Source organism: Desmodus rotundus, chromosome 10, assembly GCF_022682495.2.
Source record: "Desmodus rotundus isolate HL8 chromosome 10, HLdesRot8A.1, whole genome shotgun sequence".
Lineage (NCBI taxonomy): Eukaryota > Metazoa > Chordata > Mammalia > Chiroptera > Phyllostomidae > Desmodus > Desmodus rotundus.
The window spans coordinates 56,565,580-56,584,616 of NC_071396.1; positions in this window are offsets into that span (position 1 = coordinate 56,565,580).

Below are 19,037 nucleotides of genomic sequence, written 5' to 3' on the forward strand. Positions count from 1 at the left end.
GAACAACACCCACAGCTCCGATATATGAGACGACTTCTGTTTCAAGATAGAGTTAGGGTTAGGGCTAGCATACGGGATATGGTTAGGATTAGCTTTATTATTAGGGTTAGGGTTCTGTTTGGGGATTGGGTTCGGGTTAGGGTGAGGGGTAGGGTTAGGGATAAGAGTAGGGTTAGGGTTAGGATGATGGTTTCGGCTAATGTTACATGTAGGCTTAGGGCTAGGGCTATAGGTAGATGACGGCCTCCGGTCGAGGAAAGTGTGTCATAGAAGATAGTGCACTTCGTAGCAGTCATAGTCCTGTACTCTCTTTGAATCCGTGGATGACGAGAAAGTGATTCTGTAGATCGTTGGACTCAAACACAGCAAGGGAAATGATAAGAGAGCAAAATAGCTGATCATAAGTTCTGAAGAGGTTGTGTGATAGGGTACAAGGCACTCATTTCCACTTCAGCTGATATGAACACATTGATCGAGTGCTGCGTTCATGCTTAAAGCCACTTCTCAGGAACATGTTCATTCCCGAGTCCTTGCCAGCTTTCAAACCGTTGACTCATGTGCTGTGTCCGAGACATTCACTCGAATAGAGTAAGGGGACTGCTAGCTTCACATGCGTTTCTGCGTCGAAAACACTGTATGGTCAAAGTGAGGAACTAGGCCGTTCCTTCTCTTCTTCTTGGGACTACGCTTTTCGGATGCGAAAAGTACCTAGGAGAAAACTCTACTGTGGAAGCTCATCCCCCTTCAAGGATCACAAAGTGCTATGCTGGCATTCCCTCCTTTGCTGAAGGGAAATCATTTCAGTAGCTCTTGGGCTATGACACGAGCCAGAGATCCTACACTGCAGCAAGGTACTTCGACGGGATGCTGACAAGTGTACGCACTATGTGGCACACCACTGCTTTCATCCCCTACTGAAATGAGAACATTGATAACACGTCAAATAGTGTGGATGGCTTTTGTGGAAAACACTTTTCGCACGAGTTCCTATAATTGCTGAATGACGCAGGGGAGCGCAAAGTCTTCACTGCTGTATTCTCAGAGTGGAATGAATGCCCTGCTAGGCCCATGGTGTACGTTTAGCTTGTTCGTCCCTTAATGCTTCACGAACGGGTGGAGTCCAAGGGACGTAGTAGTCTCCGTGCGTTTCCTAGGCTACACCCTTAGTCTCCCATTCCATCTACTACTGAAAAGAGAACATTCAGAAGACGTTCCACGCTGAGACGGCTTTGGCTAAAAAAAACCCGGTTCCTACGAAATAGGTTTATTCCCGGGTGATGTTGAGGAGAAAACACAACTTCACCAATGTATTATCTTCCACTGGGAGCCCCGCAGGGTGCTCTGAGATCCATATTGCCTTAGATCTTCAGAGCCTTGGAGTCCAAGTCACGTAGCATGGCCTAGCGGCCTTCCAACGTCCGGATACGCTTTCCTCCCAGAACGCATAATTTGGCGAAAACAGTGGTAGCCAAGCTGACTGTAGTTCATAGTTGTCGTAGTCCTGTGCTCCCGTTCATTCCTTTGTCTGGGGGAACGTGATCCCTGAACTCTTTGCCTAGCAAAGTTACCGCCTAGGTGATCATACGGAAAACAAATTGGAATGATTGGCCAAATCGGTCGGTTATATCGGCACCCCATACATTTCGCACTCTACAGAAACGAGTCCATTGACCTAGTGTTTCCCGCTGGACATGAATTTTTCCAATAAGGCACTTGTGTGAAACATCCTGATTCCCTGGTCGTGTGGCAGCTTTCCATGAAATCCTTGCTGTTCTCTCAGAAGGAAATTCAGCCGCATAGACTCTATGGACTGTGAGCTTCATGTGCATATGTACGTTCGAGTAACAGTTTTATCCACAAGACATACTAGTCAGTACTTGCAGGAAATCGTCGGACTGTGAGTTTTTCAAGGAAAAAATAGAGGGGCGAAAACCCCACACTCGCAGCTCACTGTCCTGAAACGTTCAGATACTGCTATGCCCCAGCTCATTCACTCCTGATGGAAAATGATGTCAGGAGCATTTTGGTTAGAACAACACCCACAGCTCCGATATATGAGACGACTTCTGTTTCAAGATAGAGTTAGGGTTAGGGCTAGCATACGGGATATGGTTAGGATTAGCTTTATTATTAGGGTTAGGGTTCTGTTTGGGGATTGGGTTCGGGTTAGGGTGAGGGGTAGGGTTAGGGATAAGAGTAGGGTTAGGGTTAGGATGATGGTTTCGGCTAATGTTACATGTAGGCTTAGGGCTAGGGCTATAGGTAGATGACGGCCGCCGGTCGAGGAAAGTGTGTCATAGAAGATAGTGCACTTCGTAGCAGTCATAGTCCTGTACTCTCTTTGAATCCGTGGATGACGAGAAAGTGATTCTGTAGATCGTTGGACTCAAACACAGCAAGGGAAATGATAAGAGAGCAAAATAGCTGATCATAAGTTCTGAAGAGGTTGTGTGATAGGGTACAAGGCACTCATTTCCACTTCAGCTGATATGAACACATTGATCGAGTGCTGCGTTCATGCTTAAAGCCACTTCTCAGGAACATGTTCATTCCCGAGTCCTTGCCAGCTTTCAAACCGTTGACTCATGTGCTGTGTCCGAGACATTCACTCGAATAGAGTAAGGGGACTGCTAGCTTCACATGCGTTTCTGCGTCGAAAACACTGTATGGTCAAAGTGAGGAACTAGGCCGTTCCTTCTCTTCTTCTTGGGACTACGCTTTTCGGATGCGAAAAGTACCTAGGAGAAAACTCTACTGTGGAAGCTCATCCCCCTTCAAGGATCACAAAGTGCTATGCTGGCATTCCCTCCTTTGCTGAAGGGAAATCATTTCAGTAGCTCTTGGGCTATGACACGAGCCAGAGATCCTACACTGCAGCAAGGTACTTCGACGGGATGCTGACAAGTGTACGCACTATGTGGCACACCACTGCTTTCATCCCCTACTGAAATGAGAACATTGATAACACGTCAAATAGTGTGGATGGCTTTTGTGGAAAACACTTTTCGCACGAGTTCCTATAATTGCTGAATGACGCAGGGGAGCGCAAAGTCTTCACTGCTGTATTCTCAGAGTGGAATGAATGCCCTGCTAGGCCCATGGTGTACGTTTAGCTTGTTCGTCCCTTAATGCTTCACGAACGGGTGGAGTCCAAGGGACGTAGTAGTCTCCGTGCGTTTCCTAGGCTACACCCTTAGTCTCCCATTCCATCTACTACTGAAAAGAGAACATTCAGAAGACGTTCCACGCTGAGACGGCTTTGGCTAAAAAAAACCCGGTTCCTACGAAATAGGTTTATTCCCGGGTGATGTTGAGGAGAAAACACAACTTCACCAATGTATTATCTTCCACTGGGAGCCCCGCAGGGTGCTCTGAGATCCATATTGCCTTAGATCTTCAGAGCCTTGGAGTCCAAGTCACGTAGCATGGCCTAGCGGCCTTCCAACGTCCGGATACGCTTTCCTCCCAGAACGCATAATTTGGCGAAAACAGTGGTAGCCAAGCTGACTGTAGTTCATAGTTGTCGTAGTCCTGTGCTCCCGTTCATTCCTTTGTCTGGGGGAACGTGATCCCTGAACTCTTTGCCTAGCAAAGTTACCGCCTAGGTGATCATACGGAAAACAAATTGGAATGATTGGCCAAATCGGTCGGTTATATCGGCACCCCATACATTTCGCACTCTACAGAAACGAGTCCATTGACCTAGTGTTTCCCGCTGGACATGAATTTTTCCAATAAGGCACTTGTGTGAAACATCCTGATTCCCTGGTCGTGTGGCAGCTTTCCATGAAATCCTTGCTGTTCTCTGAGAAGGAAATTCAGCCGCATAGACTCTATGGACTGTGAGCTTCATGTGCATATGTACGTTCGAGTAACAGTTTTATCCACAAGACATACTAGTCAGTACTTGCAGGAAATCGTCGGACTGTGAGTTTTTCAAGGAAAAAATAGAGGGGCGAAAACCCCACACTCGCAGCTCACTGTCCTGAAACGTTCAGATACTGCTATGCCCCAGCTCATTCACTCCTGATGGAAAATGATGTCAGGAGCATTTTGGTTAGAACAACACCCACAGCTCCGATATATGAGACGACTTCTGTTTCAAGATAGAGTTAGGGTTAGGGCTAGCATACGGGATATGGTTAGGATTAGCTTTATTATTAGGGTTAGGGTTCTGTTTGGGGATTGGGTTCGGGTTAGGGTGAGGGGTAGGGTTAGGGATAAGAGTAGGGTTAGGGTTAGGATGATGGTTTCGGCTAATGTTACATGTAGGCTTAGGGCTAGGGCTATAGGTAGATGACGGCCGCCGGTCGAGGAAAGTGTGTCATAGAAGATAGTGCACTTCGTAGCAGTCATAGTCCTGTACTCTCTTTGAATCCGTGGATGACGAGAAAGTGATTCTGTAGATCGTTGGACTCAAACACAGCAAGGGAAATGATAAGAGAGCAAAATAGCTGATCATAAGTTCTGAAGAGGTTGTGTGATAGGGTACAAGGCACTCATTTCCACTTCAGCTGATATGAACACATTGATCGAGTGCTGCGTTCATGCTTAAAGCCACTTCTCAGGAACATGTTCATTCCCGAGTCCTTGCCAGCTTTCAAACCGTTGACTCATGTGCTGTGTCCGAGACATTCACTCGAATAGAGTAAGGGGACTGCTAGCTTCACATGCGTTTCTGCGTCGAAAACACTGTATGGTCAAAGTGAGGAACTAGGCCGTTCCTTCTCTTCTTCTTGGGACTACGCTTTTCGGATGCGAAAAGTACCTAGGAGAAAACTCTACTGTGGAAGCTCATCCCCCTTCAAGGATCACAAAGTGCTATGCTGGCATTCCCTCCTTTGCTGAAGGGAAATCATTTCAGTAGCTCTTGGGCTATGACACGAGCCAGAGATCCTACATTGCAGCAAGGTACTTCGACGGGATGCTGACAAGTGTACGCACTATGTGGCACACCACTGCTTTCATCCCCTACTGAAATGAGAACATTGATAACACGTCAAATAGTGTGGATGGCTTTTGTGGAAAACACTTTTCGCACGAGTTCCTATAATTGCTGAATGACGCAGGGGAGCGCAAAGTCTTCACTGCTGTATTCTCAGAGTGGAATGAATGCCCTGCTAGGCCCATGGTGTACGTTTAGCTTGTTCGTCCCTTAATGCTTCACGAACGGGTGGAGTCCAAGGGACGTAGTAGTCTCCGTGCGTTTCCTAGGCTACACCCTTAGTCTCCCATTCCATCTACTACTGAAAAGAGAACATTCAGAAGACGTTCCACGCTGAGACGGCTTTGGCTAAAAAAAACCCGGTTCCTACGAAATAGGTTTATTCCCGGGTGATGTTGAGGAGAAAACACAACTTCACCAATGTATTATCTTCCACTGGGAGCCCCGCAGGGTGCTCTGAGATCCATATTGCCTTAGATCTTCAGAGCCTTGGAGTCCAAGTCACGTAGCATGGCCTAGCGGCCTTCCAACGTCCGGATACGCTTTCCTCCCAGAACGCATAATTTGGCGAAAACAGTGGTAGCCAAGCTGACTGTAGTTCATAGTTGGCGTAGTCCTGTGCTCCCGTTCATTCCTTTGTCTGGGGGAACGTGATCCCTGAACTCTTTGCCTAGCAAAGTTACCGCCTAGGTGATCATACGGAAAACAAATTGGAATGATTGGCCAAATCGGTCGGTTATATCGGCACCCCATACATTTCGCACTCTACAGAAACGAGTCCATTGACCTAGTGTTTCCCGCTGGACATGAATTTTTCCAATAAGGCACTTGTGTGAAACATCCTGATTCCCTGGTCGTGTGGCAGCTTTCCATGAAATCCTTGCTGTTCTCTCAGAAGGAAATTCAGCCGCATAGACTCTATGGACTGTGAGCTTCATGTGCATATGTACGTTCGAGTAACAGTTTTATCCACAAGACATACTAGTCAGTACTTGCAGGAAATCGTCGGACTGTGAGTTTTTCAAGGAAAAAATAGAGGGGCGAAAACCCCACACTCGCAGCTCACTGTCCTGAAACGTTCAGATACTGCTATGCCCCAGCTCATTCACTCCTGATGGAAAATGATGTCAGGAGCATTTTGGTTAGAACAACACCCACAGCTCCGATATATGAGACGACTTCTGTTTCAAGATAGAGTTAGGGTTAGGGCTAGCATACGGGATATGGTTAGGATTAGCTTTATTATTAGGGTTAGGGATAGGGTTAGGGTTCGGTTTGGGGATTGGGTTCGGGTTTGGGTGAGGGGTAGGGTTAGGGATAAGAGTAGGGTTAGGGTTAGGATGATGGTTTGGGCTAATGTTACATGTAGGCTTAGGGCTAGGGCTATAGGTAGATGACGGCCGCCGGTCGAGGAAAGTGTGTCATAGAAGATAGTGCACTTCGTAGCAGTCATAGTCCTGTACTCTCTTTGAGTCCGTGGATGACGAGAAAGTGATTCTGTAGATCGTTGGACTCAAACACAGCAAGGGAAATGATAAGAGAGCAAAATAGCTGATCATAAGTTCTGAAGAGGTTGTGTGATAGGGTACAAGGCACTCATTTCCACTTCAGCTGATATGAACACATTGATCGAGTGCTGCGTTCATGCTTAAAGCCACTTCTCAGGAACATGTTCATTCCCGAGTCCTTGCCAGCTTTCACACCGTTGACTCATGTGCTGTGTCCGAGACGTTCACTCGAATAGAGTAAGGGGACTGCTAGCTTCACATGCGTTTCTGCGTCGAAAACACTGTATGGTCAAAGTGAGGAACTAGGCCGTTCCTTCTCTTCTTCTTGGGACTACGCTTTTCGGATGCGAAAAGTACCTAGGAGAAAACTCTACTGTGGAAGCTCATCCCCCTTCAAGGATCACAAAGTGCTATGCTGGCATTCCCTCCTTTGCTGAAGGGAAATCATTTCAGTAGCTCTTGGGCTATGACACGAGCCAGAGATCCTACACTGCAGCAAGGTACTTCGACGGGATGCTGACAAGTGTACGCACTATGTGGCACACCACTGCTTTCATCCCCTACTGAAATGAGAACATTGATAACACGTCAAATAGTGTGGATGGCTTTTGTGGAAAACACTTTTCGCACGAGTTCCTATAATTGCTGAATGACGCAGGGGAGCGCAAAGTCTTCACTGCTGTATTCTCAGAGTGGAATGAATGCCCTGCTAGGCCCATGGTGTACGTTTAGCTTGTTCGTCCCTTAATGCTTCACGAACGGGTGGAGTCCAAGGGACGTAGTAGTCTCCGTGCGTTTCCTAGGCTACACCCTTAGTCTCCCATTCCATCTACTACTGAAAAGAGAACATTCAGAAGACGTTCCACGCTGAGACGGCTTTGGCTAAAAAAACCCGGTTCCTACGAAATAGGTTTATTCCCGGGTGATGTTGAGGAGAAAACACAACTTCACCAATGTATTATCTTCCACTGGGAGCCCCGCAGGGTGCTCTGAGATCCATATTGCCTTAGATCTTCAGAGCCTTGGAGTCCAAGTCACGTAGCATGGCCTAGCGGCCTTCCAACGTCCGGATACGCTTTCCTCCCAGAACGCATAATTTGGCGAAAACAGTGGTAGCCAAGCTGACTGTAGTTCATAGTTGGCGTAGTCCTGTGCTCCCGTTCATGCCTTTGTCTTGGGGAACGTGATCCCTGAACTCTTTGCCTAGCAAAGTTACCGCCTAGGTGATCATACGGAAAACAAATTGGAATGATTGGCCAAATCGGTCGGTTATATCGGCACCCCATACATTTCGCACTCTACAGAAACGAGTCCATTGACCTAGTGTTTCCCGCTGGACATGAATTTTTCCAATAAGGCACTTGTGTGAAACATCCTGATTCCCTGGTCGTGTGGCAGCTTTCCATGAAATCCTTGCTGTTCTCTGAGAAGGAAATTCAGCCGCATAGACTCTATGGACTGTGAGCTTCATGTGCATATGTACGTTCGAGTAACAGTTTTATCCACAAGACATACTAGTCAGTACTTGCAGGAAATCGTCGGACTGTGAGTTTTTCAAGGAAAAAATAGAGGGGCGAAAACCCCACACTCGCAGCTCACTGTCCTGAAACGTTCAGATACTGCTATGCCCCAGCTCATTCACTCCTGATGGAAAATGATGTCAGGAGCATTTTGGTTAGAACAACACCCACAGCTCCGATATATGAGACGACTTCTGTTTCAAGATAGAGTTAGGGTTAGGGCTAGCATACGGGATATGGTTAGGATTAGCTTTATTATTAGGGTTAGGGATAGGGTTAGGGTTCGGTTTGGGGATTGGGTTCGGGTTTGGGTGAGGGGTAGGGTTAGGGATAAGAGTAGGGTTAGGGTTAGGATGATGGTTTGGGCTAATGTTACATGTAGGCTTAGGGCTAGGGCTATAGGTAGATGACGGCCGCCGGTCGAGGAAAGTGTGTCATAGAAGATAGTGCACTTCGTAGCAGTCATAGTCCTGTACTCTCTTTGAGTCCGTGGATGACGAGAAAGTGATTCTGTAGATCGTTGGACTCAAACACAGCAAGGGAAATGATAAGAGAGCAAAATAGCTGATCATACGTTCTGAAGAGGTTGTGTGATAGGGTACAAGGCACTCATTTCCACTTCAGCTGATATGAACACATTGATCGAGTGCTGCGTTCATGCTTAAAGCCACTTCTCAGGAACATGTTCATTCCCGAGTCCTTGCCAGCTTTCACACCGTTGACTCATGTGCTGTGTCCGAGACGTTCACTCGAATAGAGTAAGGGGACTGCTAGCTTCACATGCGTTTCTGCGTCGAAAACACTGTATGGTCAAAGTGAGGAACTAGGCCGTTCCTTCTCTTCTTCTTGGGACTACGCTTTTCGGATGCGAAAAGTACCTAGGAGAAAACTCTACTGTGGAAGCTCATCCCCCTTCAAGGATCACAAAGTGCTATGCTGGCATTCCCTCCTTTGCTGAAGGGAAATCATTTCAGTAGCTCTTGGGCTATGACACGAGCCAGAGATCCTACACTGCAGCAAGGTACTTCGACGGGATGCTGACAAGTGTACGCACTATGTGGCACACCACTGCTTTCATCCCCTACTGAAATGAGAACATTGATAACACGTCAAATAGTGTGGATGGCTTTTGTGGAAAACACTTTTCGCACGAGTTCCTATAATTGCTGAATGACGCAGGGGAGCGCAAAGTCTTCACTGCTGTATTCTCAGAGTGGAATGAATGCCCTGCTAGGCCCATGGTGTACGTTTAGCTTGTTCGTCCCTTAATGCTTCACGAACGGGTGGAGTCCAAGGGACGTAGTAGTCTCCGTGCGTTTCCTAGGCTACACCCTTAGTCTCCCATTCCATCTACTACTGAAAAGAGAACATTCAGAAGACGTTCCACGCTGAGACGGCTTTGGCTAAAAAAACCCGGTTCCTACGAAATAGGTTTATTCCCGGGTGATGTTGAGGAGAAAACACAACTTCACCAATGTATTATCTTCCACTGGGAGCCCCGCAGGGTGCTCTGAGATCCATATTGCCTTAGATCTTCAGAGCCTTGGAGTCCAAGTCACGTAGCATGGCCTAGCGGCCTTCCAACGTCCGGATACGCTTTCCTCCCAGAACGCATAATTTGGCGAAAACAGTGGTAGCCAAGCTGACTGTAGTTCATAGTTGGCGTAGTCCTGTGCTCCCGTTCATGCCTTTGTCTGGGGGAACGTGATCCCTGAACTCTTTGCCTAGCAAAGTTACCGCCTAGGTGATCATACGGAAAACAAATTGGAATGATTGGCCAAATCGGTCGGTTATATCGGCACCCCATACATTTCGCACTCTACAGAAACGAGTCCATTGACCTAGTGTTTCCCGCTGGACATGAATTTTTCCAATAAGGCACTTGTGTGAAACATCCTGATTCCCTGGTCGTGTGGCAGCTTTCCATGAAATCCTTGCTGTTCTCTGAGAAGGAAATTCAGCCGCATAGACTCTATGGACTGTGAGCTTCATGTGCATATGTACGTTCGAGTAACAGTTTTATCCACAAGACATACTAGTCAGTACTTGCAGGAAATCGTCGGACTGTGAGTTTTTCAAGGAAAAAATAGAGGGGCGAAAACCCCACACTCGCAGCTCACTGTCCTGAAACGTTCAGATACTGCTATGCCCCAGCTCATTCACTCCTGATGGAAAATGATGTCAGGAGCATTTTGGTTAGAACAACACCCACAGCTCCGATATATGAGACGACTTCTGTTTCAAGATAGAGTTAGGGTTAGGGCTATCATACGGGATATGGTTAGGATTAGCTTTATTATTAGGGTTAGGGTTCTGTTTGGGGATTGGGTTCGGGTTAGGGTGAGGGGTAGGGTTAGGGATAAGAGTAGGGTTAGGGTTAGGATGATGGTTTCGGCTAATGTTACATGTAGGCTTAGGGCTAGGGCTATAGGTAGATGACGGCCGCCGGTCGAGGAAAGTGTGTCATAGAAGATAGTGCACTTCGTAGCAGTCATAGTCCTGTACTCTCTTTGAGTCCGTGGATGACGAGAAAGTGATTCTGTAGATCGTTGGACTCAAACACAGCAAGGGAAATGATAAGAGAGCAAAATAGCTGATCATAAGTTCTGAAGAGGTTGTGTGATAGGGTACAAGGCACTCATTTCCACTTCAGCTGATATGAACACATTGATCGAGTGCTGCGTTCATGCTTAAAGCCACTTCTCAGGAACATGTTCATTCCCGAGTCCTTGCCAGCTTTCAAACCGTTGACTCATGGGCTGTGTCCGAGACATTCACTCGAATAGAGTAAGGGGACTGCTAGCTTCACATGCGTTTCTGCGTCGAAAACACTGTATGGTCAAAGTGAGGAACTAGGCCGTTCCTTCTCTTCTTCTTGGGACTACGCTTTTCGGATGCGAAAAGTACCTAGGAGAAAACTCTACTGTGGAAGCTCATCCCCCTTCAAGGATCACAAAGTGCTATGCTGGCATTCCCTCCTTTGCTGAAGGGAAATCATTTCAGTAGCTCTTGGGCTATGACACGAGCCAGAGATCCTACATTGCAGCAAGGTACTTCGACGGGATGCTGACAAGTGTACGCACTATGTGGCACACCACTACTTTCATCCCCAACTGAAATGAGAACATTGATAACACGTCAAATAGTGTGGATGGCTTTTGTGGAAAACACTTTTCGCACGAGTTCCTATAATTGCTGAATGACGCAGGGGAGCGCAAAGTCTTCACTGCTGTATTCTCAGAGTGGAATGAATGCCCTGCTAGGCCCATGGTGTACGTTTAGCTTGTTGGTCCCTTAATGCTTCACGAACGGGTGGAGTCCAAGGGACGTAGTAGTCTCCGTGCGTTTCCTAGGCTACACCCTTAGTCTCCCATTCCATCTACTACTGAAAAGAGAACATTCAGAAGACGTTCCACGCTGAGACGGCTTTGGCTAAAAAAACCCGGTTCCTACGAAATAGGTTTATTCCCGGGTGATGTTGAGGAGAAAACACAACTTCACCAATGTATTATCTTCCACTGGGAGCCCCGCAGGGTGCTCTGAGATCCATATTGCCTTAGATCTTCAGAGCCTTGGAGTCCAAGTCACGTAGCATGGCCTAGCGGCCTTCCAACGTCCGGATACGCTTTCCTCCCAGAACGCATAATTTGGCGAAAACAGTGGTAGCCAAGCTGACTGTAGTTCATAGTTGGCGTAGTCCTGTGCTCCCGTTCATTCCTTTGTCTGGGGGAACGTGATCCCTGAACTCTTTGCCTAGCAAAGTTACCGCCTAGGTGATCATACGGAAAACAAATTGGAATGATTGGCCAAATCGGTCGGTTATATCGGCACCCCATACATTTCGCACTCTACAGAAACGAGTCCATTGACCTAGTGTTTCCCGCTGGACATGAATTTTTCCAATAAGGCACTTGTGTGAAACATCCTGATTCCCTGGTCGTGTGGCAGCTTTCCATGAAATCCTTGCTGTTCTCTGAGAAGGAAATTCAGCCGCATAGACTCTATGGACTGTGAGCTTCATGTGCATATGTACGTTCGAGTAACAGTTTTATCCACAAGACATACTAGTCAGTACTTGCAGGAAATCGTCGGACTGTGAGTTTTTCAAGGAAAAAATAGAGGGGCGAAAACCCCACACTCGCAGCTCACTGTCCTGAAACGTTCAGATACTGCTATGCCCCAGCTCATTCACTCCTGATGGAAAATGATGTCAGGAGCATTTTGGTTAGAACAACACCCACAGCTCCGATATATGAGACGACTTCTGTTTGAAGATAGAGTTAGGGTTAGGGCTAGCATACGGGATATGGTTAGGATTAGCTTTATTATTAGGGTTAGGGTTCGGTTTGGGGATTGGGTTCGGGTTAGGGTGAGGGGTAGGGTTAGGGATAAGAGTAGGGTTAGGGTTAGGATGATGGTTTGGGCTAATGTTACATGTAGGCTTAGGGCTAGGGCTATAGGCAGATGACGGCCGCCGGTCGAGGAAAGTGTGTCATAGAAGATAGTGCACTTCGTAGCAGTCATAGTCCTGTACTCTCTTTGAGTCCGTTGATGACGAGAAAGTGATTCTGTAGATCGTTGGACTCAAACACAGCAAGGGAAATGATAAGAGAGCAAAATAGCTGATCATAAGTTCTGAAGAGGTTGTGTGATAGGGTACAAGGCACTCATTTCCACTTCAGCTGATATGAACACATTGATCGAGTGCTGCGTTCATGCTTAAAGCCACTTCTCAGGAACATGTTCATTCCCGAGTCCTTGCCAGCTTTCAAACCGTTGACTCATGTGCTGTGTCCGAGACATTCACTCGAATAGAGTAAGGGGACTGCTAGCTTCACATGCGTTTCTGCGTCGAAAACACTGTATGGTCAAAGTGAGGAACTAGGCCGTTCCTTCTCTTCTTCTTGGGACTACGCTTTTCGGATGCGAAAAGTACCTAGGAGAAAACTCTACTGTGGAAGCTCATCCCCCTTCAAGGATCACAAAGTGCTATGCTGGCATTCCCTCCTTTGCTGAAGGGAAATCATTTCAGTAGCTCTTGGGCTATGACACGAGCCAGAGATCCTACATTGCAGCAAGGTACTTCGACGGGATGCTGACAAGTGTACGCACTATGTGGCACACCACTGCTTTCATCCCCTACTGAAATGAGAACATTGATAACACGTCAAATAGTGTGGATGGCTTTTGTGGAAAACACTTTTCGCATGAGTTCCTATAATTGCTGAATGACGCAGGGGAGCGCAAAGTCTTCACTGCTGTATTCTCAGAGTGGAATGAATGCCCTGCTAGGCCCATGGTGTACGTTTAGCTTGTTCGTCCCTTAATGCTTCACGAACGGGTGGAGTCCAAGGGACGTAGTAGTCTCCGTGCGTTTCCTAGGCTACACCCTTAGTCTCCCATTCCATCTACTACTGAAAAGAGAACATTCAGAAGACGTTCCACGCTGAGACGGCTTTGGCTAAAAAAACCCGGTTCCTACGAAATAGGTTTATTCGCGGGTGATGTTGAGGAGAAAACACAACTTTCCCAATGTATTATCTTCCACTGGGAGCCCCGCAGGGTCCTCTGAGATCCATATTGCCTTAGATCTTCAGAGCCTTGGAGTCCAAGTCACGTAGCATGGCCTAGCGGCCTTCCAACGCCCGGATACGCTTTCCTCCCAGAACGCATAATTTGGCGAAAACAGTGGTAGCCAAGCTGACTGTAGTTCATAGTTGGCGTAGTCCTGTGCTCCCGTTCATTCCTTTGTCTGGGGGAACGTGATCCCTGAACTCTTTGCCTAGCAAAGTTACCGCCTAGGTGATCATACAGAAAACAAATTGGAATGATTGGCCAAATCGGTCGGTTATATCGGCACCCCATACATTTCGCACTCTACAGAAACGAGTCCATTGACCTAGTGTTTCCCGCTGGACATGAATTTTTCCAATAAGGCACTTGTGTGAAACATCCTGATTCCCTGGTCGTGTGGCAGCTTTCCATGAAATCCTTGCTGTTCTCTGAGAAGGAAATTCAGCCGCATAGACTCTATGGACTGTGAGCTTCATGTGCATATGTACGTTCGAGTAACAGTTTTATCCACAAGACATACTAGTCAGTACTTGCAGGAAATCGTCGGACTGTGAGTTTTTCAAGGAAAAAATAGAGGGGCGAAAACCCCACACTCGCAGCTCACTGTCCTGAAACGTTCAGATACTGCTATGCCCCAGCTCATTCACTCCTGATGGAAAATGATGTCAGGAGCATTTTGGTTAGAACAACACCCACAGCTCCGATATATGAGACGACTTCTGTTTCAAGATAGAGTTAGGGTTAGGGCTAGCATACGGGATATGGTTAGGATTAGCTTTATTATTAGGGTTAGGGATAGGGTTAGGGTTCGGTTTGGGGATTGGGTTCGGGTTTGGGTGAGGGGTAGGGTTAGGGATAAGAGTAGGGTTAGGGTTAGGATGATGGTTTGGGCTAATGTTACATGTAGGCTTAGGGCTAGGGCTATAGGTAGATGACGGCCGCCGGTCGAGGAAAGTGTGTCATAGAAGATAGTGCACTTCGTAGCAGTCATAGTCCTGTACTCTCTTTGAATCCGTGGATGACGAGAAAGTGATTCTGTAGATCGTTGGACTCAAACACAGCAAGGGAAATGATAAGAGAGCAAAATAGCTGATCATAAGTTCTGAAGAGGTTGTGTGATAGGGTACAAGGCACTCATTTCCACTTCAGCTGATATGAACACATTGATCGAGTGCTGCGTTCATGCTTAAAGCCACTTCTCAGGAACATGTTCATTCCCGAGTCCTTGCCAGCTTTCAAACCGTTGACTCATGTGCTGTGTCCGAGACATTCACTCGAATAGAGTAAGGGGACTGCTAGCTTCACATTCGTTTCTGCGTCGAAAACACTGTATGGTCAAAGTGAGGAACTAGGCCGTTCCTTCTCTTCTTCTTGGGACTACGCTTTTCGGATGCGAAAAGTACCTAGGAGAAAACTCTACTGTGGAAGCTCATCCCCCTTCAAGGATCACAAAGTGCTATGCTGGCATTCCCTCCTTTGCTGAAGGGAAATCATTTCAGTAGCTCTTGGGCTATGACACGAGCCAGAGATCCTACATTGCAGCAAGGTACTTCGACGGGATGCTGACAAGTGTACGCACTATGTGGCACACCACTGCTTTCATCCCCTACTGAAATGAGAACATTGATAACACGTCAAATAGTGTGGATGGCTTTTGTGGAAAACACTTTTCGCATGAGTTCCTATAATTGCTGAATGACGCAGGGGAGCGCAAAGTCTTCACTGCTGTATTCTCAGAGTGGAATGAATGCCCTGCTAGGCCCATGGTGTACGTTTAGCTTGTTCGTCCCTTAATGCTTCACGAACGGGTGGAGTCCAAGGGACGTAGTAGTCTCCGTGCGTTTCCTAGGCTACACCCTTAGTCTCCCATTCCATCTACTACTGAAAAGAGAACATTCAGAAGACGTTCCACGCTGAGACGGCTTTGGCTAAAAAAACCCGGTTCCTACGAAATAGGTTTATTCCCGGGTGATGTTGAGGAGAAAACACAACTTCACCAATGTATTATCTTCCACTGGGAGCCCCGCAGGGTGCTCTGAGATCCATATTGCCTTAGATCTTCAGAGCCTTGGAGTCCAAGTCACGTAGCATGGCCTAGCGGCCTTCCAACGTCCGGATACGCTTTCCTCCCAGAACGCATAATTTGGCGAAAACAGTGGTAGCCAAGCTGACTGTAGTTCATAGTTGGCGTAGTCCTGTGCTCCCGTTCATTCCTTTGTCTGGGGGAACGTGATCCCTGAACTCTTTGCCTAGCCAAGTTACCGCCTAGGTGATCATACAGAAAACAAATTGGAATGATTGGCCAAATCGGTCGGTTATATCGGCACCCCATACATTTCGCACTCTACAGAAACGAGTCCATTGACCTAGTGTTTCCCGCTGGACATGAATTTTTCCAATAAGGCACTTGTGTGAAACATCCTGATTCCCTGGTCGTGTGGCAGCTTTCCATGAAATCCTTGCTGTTCTCTGAGAAGGAAATTCAGCCGCATAGACTCTATGGACTGTGAGCTTCATGTGCATATGTACGTTCGAGTAACAGTTTTATCCACAAGACATACTAGTCAGTACTTGCAGGAAATCGTCGGACTGTGAGTTTTTCAAGGAAAAAATAGAGGGGCGAAAACCCCACACTCGCAGCTCACTGTCCTGAAACGTTCAGATACTGCTATGCCCCAGCTCATTCACTCCTGATGGAAAATGATTTCAGGAGCATTTTGGTTAGAACAACACCCACAGCTCCGATATATGAGACGACTTCTGTTTGAAGATAGAGTTAGGGTTAGGGCTAGCATACGGGATATGGTTAGGATTAGCTTTATTATTAGGGTTAGGGTTCGGTTTGGGGATTGGGTTGGGGTTAGGGTGAGGGGTAGGGTTAGGGATAAGAGTAGGGTTAGGGTTAGGATGATGGTTTGGGCTAATGTTACATGTAGGCTTAGAGCTAGGGCTATAGGCAGATGACGGCCGCCGGTCGAGGAAAGTGTGTCATAGAAGATAGTGCACTTCGTAGCAGTCATAGTCCTGTACTCTCTTTGAGTCCGTGGATGACGAGAAAGTGATTCTGTAGATCGTTGGACTCAAACACAGCAAGGGAAATGATAAGAGAGCAAAATAGCTGATCATAAGTTCTGAAGAGGTTGTGTGATAGGGTACAAGGCACTCATTTCCACTTCAGCTGATATGAACACATTGATCGAGTGCTGCGTTCATGCTTAAAGCCACTTCTCAGGAACATGTTCATTCCCGAGTCCTTGCCAGCTTTCAAACCGTTGACTCATGGGCTGTGTCCGAGACATTCACTCGAATAGAGTAAGGGGACTGCTAGCTTCACATGCGTTTCTGCGTCGAAAACACTGTATGGTCAAAGTGAGGAACTAGGCCGTTCCTTCTCTTCTTCTTGGGACTACGCTTTTCGGATGCGAAAAGTACCTAGGAGAAAACTCTACTGTGGAAGCTCATCCCCCTTCAAGGATCACAAAGTGCTATGCTGGCATTCCCTCCTTTGCTGAAGGGAAATCATTTCAGTAGCTCTTGGGCTATGACACGAGCCAGAGATCCTACATTGCAGCAAGGTACTTCGACGGGATGCTGACAAGTGTACGCACTATGTGGCACACCACTGCTTTCATCCCCTACTGAAATGAGAACATTGATAACACGTCAAATAGTGTGGATGGCTTTTGTGGAAAACACTTTTCGCACGAGTTCCTATAATTGCTGAATGACGCAGGGGAGCGCAAAGTCTTCACTGCTGTATTCTCAGAGTGGAATGAATGCCCTGCTAGGCCCATGGTGTACGTTTAGCTTGTTCGTCCCTTAATGCTTCACGAACGGGTGGAGTCCAAGGGACGTAGTAGTCTCCGTGCGTTTCCTAGGCTACACCCTTAGTCTCCCATTCCATCTACTACTGAAAAGAGAACATTCAGAAGACGTTCCACGCTGAGACGGCTTTGGCTAAAAAAACCCGGTTCCTAAGAAATGGGTTTATTCCCGGGTGATGTTGAGGAGAAAACACAACTTCACCAATGTATTATCTTCCACTGGGAGCCCCGCAGGGTGCTCTGAGATCCATATTGCCTTAGATCTTCAGAGCCTTGGAGTCCAAGTCACGTAGCATGGCCTAGCGGCCTTCCAACGTCCGGATACGCTTTCCTCCCAGAACCCATAATTTGGCGAAAACAGTGGTAGCCAAGCTGACTGTAGTTCATAGTTGGCGTAGTCCTGTGCTCCCGTTCATTCCTTTGTCTGGGGGAACGTGATCCCTGAACTCTTTGCCTAGCCAAGTTACCGCCTAGGTGATCATACAGAAAACAAATTGGAATGATTGGCCAAATCGGTCGGTTATATCGGCACCCCATACATTTCGCACTCTACAGAAACGAGTCCATTGACCTAGTGTTTCCCGCTGGACATGAATTTTTCCAATAAGGCACTTGTGTGAAACATCCTGATTCCCTGGTCGTGTGGCAGCTTTCCATGAAATCCTTGCTGTTCTCTGAGAAGGAAATTCAGCCGCATAGACTCTATGGACTGTGAGCTTCATGTGCATATGTACGTTCGAGTAACAGTTTTATCCACAAGACATACTAGTCAGTACTTGCAGGAAATCGTCGGACTGTGAGTTTTTCAAGGAAAAAATAGAGGGGCGAAAACCCCACACTCGCAGCTCACTGTCCTGAAACGTTCAGATACTGCTATGCCCCAGCTCATTCACTCCTGATGGAAAATGATTTCAGGAGCATTTTGGTTAGAACAACACCCACAGCTCCGATATATGAGACGACTTCTGTTTGAAGATAGAGTTAGGGTTAGGGCTAGCATACGGGATATGGTTAGGATTAGCTTTATTATTAGGGTTAGGGTTCGGTTTGGGGATTGGGTTCGGGTTAGGGTGAGGGGTAGGGTTAGGGATAAGAGTAGGGTTAGGGTTAGGATGATGGTTTGGGCTAATGTTACATGTAGGCTTAGGGCTAGGGCTATAGGCAGATGACGGCCGCCGGTCGAGGAAAGTGTGTCATAGAAGATAGTGCACTTCGTAGCAGTCATAGTCCTGTACTCTCTTTGAGTCCGTGGATGACGAGAAAGTGATTCTGTAGATCGTTGGACTCAAACACAGCAAGGGAAATGATAAGAGAGCAAAATAGCTGATCATAAGTTCTGAAGAGGTTGTGTGATAGGGTACAAGGCACTCATTTCCACTTCAGCTGATATGAACACATTGATCGAGTGCTGCGTTCATGCTTAAAGCCACTTCTCAGGAACATGTTCATTCCCGAGTCCTTGCCAGCTTTCAAACCGTTGACTCATGTGCTGTGTCCGAGACATTCACTCGAATAGAGTAAGGGGACTGCTAGCTTCACATGCGTTTCTGCGTCGAAAACACTGTATGGTCAAAGTGAGGAACTAGGCCGTTCCTTCTCTTCTTCTTGGGACTACGCTTTTCGGATGCGAAAAGTACCTAGGAGAAAACTCTACTGTGGAAGCTCA